The following is a 6543-nucleotide window of genomic DNA, read 5'->3' as shown; positions in this document are numbered from 1 at the left end:
TGTGTGTGTGTGTGTGTGTGTGTGTGTGTGTGTGTGTGTGTGTGTGAAAGACAACCCTTGCTCTTGTTCCTCAGATGTTATCCGCCTCCACCTCCACCTCTTGATTTTTCTATACAGAGTCTCTCATTGGCCCGGAACTTTCCAAGTACGGTAGGATAGATTACTGACCAGTGAGCCCCAAGAATCCACCTGTATCTGCCTCCTAAGCATTGGGATTACAAGTGTACTTATGCTTGACTTTTTTTTTTTTAAACGTTGGTTCTCAGGACAGAAGCCAGATCCTCATGTCTCCAAGGCAAGCACTTCACTAACTGAGCCATCCACCCATCCCCACATCCCCACTAACCTTATAGATGGGAAGGCAAAAGGCATCACTAAAGAAAGGGAAGGAGAAAAAAAATGGGTTCCTTCTCAGAACTCTGCAAGAGGACTCTGACCTAGTTTCTTGGGGTGGAGCGGGGCAGGGTTCCGTTCGAACCAAACCAAAAGCAATGGAGGCTGGAAGGGACACACACACCTTGCCTTGAGTCGGAGTAGAGCTGAAGGCCGAGGAGACACCTGCGAGGTCAAAGGCGAGTCTCTCCACACACCTTCCAGCTCTGTCCTCATCACCACTTCCCTTAACTGAAACAGAGAGGTAGCGGGAGATCACCACAGAGAGACGATCGATAAAAAGACTCCTACACTGAAAAGCCAAAGAAAATTTGTTCTTCCACGCCTCAACTTCCTCTATGCCCCATAATTTATACAAAACACCATCTCCTTTACTGCGGGGTGCCTGATTTATAGATTGGGCATCTGTTTCATATAAAGGGCTCCGAATGGAACAACAACCTATGTTCTAAGAGAAACGGGATTCTTTACATAAATCACTTCCGACCCAGCAGATATCTCACACTGAAGTTCTGTTAAATCCAGGCACATTTTTCTTTTCCTCAGAGCTTGTCCCGCAGGTGGCTATTAAGACAGAAAAACATATATTTCAAGCTGTTAAGAGACCGCAAAATACCAATAATAAATCTAGAAATCAGTTTATTTCTTTAGATTTTTTCCCTATTATACAGGTTTTTGTAAATGTTTTCAGGATGAAATATTTAAAGCAATCAATGTCCTCAGAGATCTTCTAGCCCAGGAAGGAATTTGCAGACAAATGGATTTTCCTTGTTCCCTCCCTAGTCCCTCGCTCGCTCAGAGCAGACATTACTAATTGATCACTTCTTCCCTGTTCAGGTTGTTTGAGGCCCTAACTGTACTTCTCAACCCAAGCAGTCCTAGGAAGGAGATCTGTTCCCACGCAGATTGGAACTGACCAATCCAGTTCCTTCAAGACTACGGAGCTGAAGGACAGAGGGGAAGGGGACTTGTACAAGGTCATAAGCAAGTCAGTGATGCCCATGGAACATACTCCCAAGTACTTGGTATTCTCCTTGGTCCACATTCCCTGACAATGAATTTCTGTTAGCGCATGCGATTCTTTTTTTGTTTCTCAACAGAACAATTCTTCTTTCCTTCAAAAAAACTGTTTATAGATCAAAATAATCCCAACTAGCTACATTTTTCAAATAAACAGTCTACCAGGGATGTAGCTCTCAGTTGGTAGAAAGCTAACATAACATGCCTCAGGTTCAAGTTCTAGAACAAATAAAACCAAGATGGTGCAGTGGGTAAAGACACTTCATGGCAAACCCGGGGACCAGAGTTCTATTCTACAATCTCACTCCTATGGGAAAACAGAAGAAAACAAACTGGGGTAGGTTGTCCTCTGACCTCCATACCTGCCCACACATATCCATACACACACATACACACACACATACACACACCCCACATGCACATTTGAGTGTGCATGCACTTAAGCATAATAAATAAATAAATAAATAAATAAATAAATAAATAAATAAATAAAATGTAATATCTAAGAAGTGAGTATATTGGCACAGGGAGCTGGAGGCAAGAGGATCAAGAATTCAAGGACTTCCTTAGCTACCTAGTGGACTTTGACACCAGCTCGAGCTGCATGAGACTTTGTCTCTGAATAAGTAAATAAACAAATAAATGAATAAACAAATGAAATCTTTTTTAAAAAAAAAGAACTTACCTGTCATTCCAACACAATCTAGAAACTAGCCACCTGCCACTCTAAATATCATTTTGTTTTATCAAAAATCTTCTTATCAATCTGCTTCCTCCTCAGTGCAAGGGCCATAATTATTATTAAACCGGAAATTACTTTTCATCTGGCTACCACAAAGGACCAGTCACTGAGCTTGATGCATGGACAAGGCCCTCCATCACTGAAGCAGCGCAGAAGCTCATTAAGCAATTTATCACAGTCTTTATTAAACCTCAGAGAGGCTTTAATTTTTTCCTTGTGCCTCAGGAAAAAAAATTTCCCGGAATTACTGAATGTCTGAATAATGAAAGTCAGATAGGGCCTTTCAATTCCAGCGATTACACAAACTACAAGAAACCATGGGATTCTAGAAGTGATCTGTCTAGGTTAACATAGCTATGGACCAGGCCTCACAATTTTAAATTCCTTCTAATTCAGAATGCCTCCATGATGGGAGAAGAATGAGAATTTTATCAAAGTGTAGTGCTACACACCAGCAGTCCCATCACTCAAGAGGCAGAGGCTACACACCAGCATTTCTGTCATTCAAGAGGGAGAGGCCGGGGGAATTTGAGTTTCAGGTTTTTCTGGGTCACATAGAGTAACCCTGTCTCAAAATAAAATAAAATAAAATAAAATAAAACAAAATAAAATTAAAAGGTATTTCCTGTATAGCTTATAATTATAGTACAAAATATGCTCAGTTTTTATTTTGGGGGGCTGCTTTTTGTTTGTTTGTTTGTTTGGCTTTTTTCTTTTTAGTAGTCCTGTTTTGTTTGTTTGTTTCAAAGCAGGTTTTCTCTTTGTAGGCCTGACTGTCCTGGAACTTGCTTTGTAGAACAGGCTGACCTTGAACTCAGAGATCTGCCTGCCTCTGCCTCCCAAGTGCTAGGACCAAAGGCATGCACCACTACCACCAAGAGTAGTTAGCAAGGTGCCAGGTCATTGAGTCGGGTTTGATAAAGTTATGGAAGGATCCAAATTTATTTTCTCTACTGCTATCTTTAAATCTTTATTGCCGTATTTTCATTTCTTTTCCCAGGTTAATGTCTAGAGCAAATTCCATGGCTTATTTGGAAACAATTGCTCATTTATGATCCCATCTTCAGATATTAAGAGGGCAGTGTGGTACAATTTTAGTTTTTCTCCCCAACAACTCAGATTTGCTTCATGGTGGGAACAGGAAAGAGACTATTTCTCTCCTTGCTCTGTCTCCTATTTACTCCCTGCCACCTCTGGGCAGCCTGAGATCCAGTAGGAGAAAGGAGAAATGCTTACAAACAGAGACATTACATAAAAAATTAAAAAGGACTCAGTCGATTGGCGATACAAAATTTCAGACATTGCCTCCTTCCTTTTGGGGCCAATCCCGTGAGTTCTTTAGGGACTCAAAGTTTCCCCTTCAGTCCCATGATAGGAACCCTCACTGTTCCATTGCTGTGAAGAGACTCCATGACCGATGCAACTCTTATATAAGAAAATGTTTAACTGGTGGCTTGTTTACAGTTTTAGAGCTCCTGATCATCACATCAGAAACCAGACAAACATGGCCCTGGAACAGCAGCTGAAAGCTTTACATCCTGATTCTCAGGCAGCAGGCAGAGAAAAAAAACAATGGGCCCAGTACTGGGTTTTAACTTCAAAGCCTACTCCCAGTGGTACATCTCCAACAAGGCCACACCTCCTTATCCTTCTCAAACAATTTATCAACTGAGGACTAAGGATGCAAATCTATGAGCCCATGGGGGCATCTCATTCAAAACACGACCGTAGCCAAAAGATGGTCTTGGTGTCTGATCTTAACTGCCTCTAGTTACTAAGTGTTAGGATAATAGGCATCTACCACCACACACACCTTGTGCATTGCTGGGGGGTCAAACCCAGGGCTTCCTGCATACTAGGCAAGCTTTATCACCGAGCTTCATCCCCAACCAATTGATGTTAATCTATGGGTTTTAAATCCTTAGAGCTATATGTGTGGTTTACAAAAATGTTTCTAGAATACATTTCTAAAAACTAATGCTGTCACTAGTAGCATAATGATTGGGTACATGGCACTGAATGTTTCTTTTAATTCACCTAATTATAGCAATTGGGCACGGAGGCACTGCTTGAAAAGTTAGCATTCTAAGCTTGTTATGAATTTATGATTAAGCACTCCTGGAATTCTCCTAGGTGGTATTTTCATTTTTTTCTCCACGGAAGAGAAATATATCATACAGAACATTAATTTCATGGCTTTGAGCCCTGGAATTATTCATTGTAGGACTGAGGCACATTTCTAGAATGCAGCCCATGACAGGATATCCTGCATGGTAGTTCTGATTCTACCTCTACAGTGATTAGGCTAGTTGGCATTCATGACCTCATCAAAGTCAATTCAGCCTAACAGTGCTTCTTGAGTAGAAATAAGACCCAAGCACTTGGCAAGGAGGCTGAAATTATAAACTTGTAATGTGGTGAGTTGTTACTTGCACCGAAAACAAAACAAAAAACACTTAGCACTCACAGATTCAAGTGTAGTAAAAATAACTCTGAGATCTCATTACTGTGTGTTATGTGGTACTGGTTAAAGGGACTCTCCTAGTAACTGTTCTATTACTGTGAAGAAACATGATGACCAAGGAAACTTTTAAAAAAGAAAATGTTGAATTGGGGGCTTGCTTACAGTTTCAGAAGTTAGTACATTGCCATTACGGTAGGAAGCATGGTGGTACACATGGCAATGGGGCACTAGCTGAGAGCTTTGCATCCTGACTCATAAGCAGCAGGTAGAGATGAAGAGGTGAAACCTGGTATCAGCTTTTGAAACCACAAAGCCTACCCCTAGCGATACACCTCCTCCAACAAGGACATGCCTCCTAAGCCTTCTAAATCTTTTAAAAAGTTCTACTTACTGGTGACTAACACTCAAATGTATGAGCCTATAGGAACCATTCTTATTCAAACCATCACATTCTACTCCATGATCCTAGTAGATGCTTGCAGCCATATCATAATGCAAAAATCCATTCAGTCCAACTTCAGGGGTCTCCATAGTCTTTCAATCTCAACACTGTTTAAAAGTCAAAGGGTCTTCTGAAATTCATAGGGATTACACACACACACACACACACACACACACACACACACACACATGATTTGGAAAGGATACTACCAAATAATGATCAAAGAAGATTCCTCCATTCTATACCTTTTCTTTTGTCTGGTCATTCAGAAATACGACATTTATCAGCTATGATTGCTGTTGCTTGCTACCTCACATAATTCTTATCCATATATTTGCCATAGCCCATGCTCCCTTCCACAAATATATAAGCCTCTGCTTTTTATATACTGAGATACCACATCTCTGAGGCCTAGCTGAAACACTGATACTGATACTCTGTACCATGCAGTCTCTTGACTGACATCACCCATATACCATGTTGTCTCTTGACTGGAGTCACCCATTTGGTCCATGTCATCATCCGCTCATTGCCACATCACATTTGTAGCTAGAGAAAATATTGTGACTGGGTTTTTTTTTTTTTCCTTCCACCTGTCTCATGACAGGGTCCTGACTTTGCTCACCCAAGTAACTGAACACAGTTCAGAGATCGTTCAAGAACCAAACTACTGGCTGCTTTAGACTCATGTCTTACAAACTGATGAAATGCCTATAATACAGGTTTTTGAAACATGCCTTTGATTTTTCTTACAATCTAATCTGACCCCAGACAAGAGCTTATAGCAATCTCTTAACTGTGACCCCCCCCCAATAAAACCAAAATCACTAAGTGGATCACATACTTTCAATATACAATGGCACAGAGTATATATTATTCCAAAAGGGAGGAAAGGGAGCAGTGCAAACACCGGACCAAAGCAAGACCAAAAATCAGTAGTAGGGTAACTCCAAATATGTATCTCCATGTCTGATGTCAAAGCACTCTTCAGATCTCCAACTCCTTCCAGTTTTCTTGAAAGCAACATACCTCTCTCTTTATGGAGATGGTTCCATACTCTGTTAGAGCCCTCTTTGGCAGGTATTCTATGACTCTAGCATCTCCAACATCTTGGGGTCTCTAACACAATCCAGGATTTACCTTCACAGCTTTAGTCAAGCTGCCTTTCTGGGCCTCCATGCAGGGACACCTCTGACATGTACATGACCTCAGTGGCTTTCCTCAGGTCCAGAAGGATATTCCATGACCCCTTACTTGTATCTTTAGTTCTAAAGTCAGAACCATGTGGCCCAAGCTGCCACATTCTACTACGTGATAAGGTTGGAACTTGGCTCCCATGTTCAACTACCTCTACATCAGCTTTCTGTTGCTGGTGGTTTCCTTTACTTCTTAAGCTTTTTAAATATTCTTATCATCAGTTGGAAGCTTAGCTGGGTAAGGTCTTGCACTGAGGTTACCACTCCCTTTATTCCATTTAGCAAC

General features: G+C 41.2%; 1 pseudogene; it reads right to left on the bottom strand.

Moving 5' to 3' along the window:
- Positions 1-5796, bottom strand: part of LOC116099968 — a 149933-nt pseudogene extending 144137 nt beyond the window's left edge.
- Between the last annotated feature and the right edge of the window lie 747 nt (positions 5797-6543).

This window comes from Mastomys coucha, unplaced genomic scaffold (genome assembly GCF_008632895.1).
Source record: "Mastomys coucha isolate ucsf_1 unplaced genomic scaffold, UCSF_Mcou_1 pScaffold20, whole genome shotgun sequence".
Lineage (NCBI taxonomy): Eukaryota > Metazoa > Chordata > Mammalia > Rodentia > Muridae > Mastomys > Mastomys coucha.
Note: the sequence above shows the minus strand (reverse complement) of the source record. Positions and strands in the feature narration are given on the sequence as shown.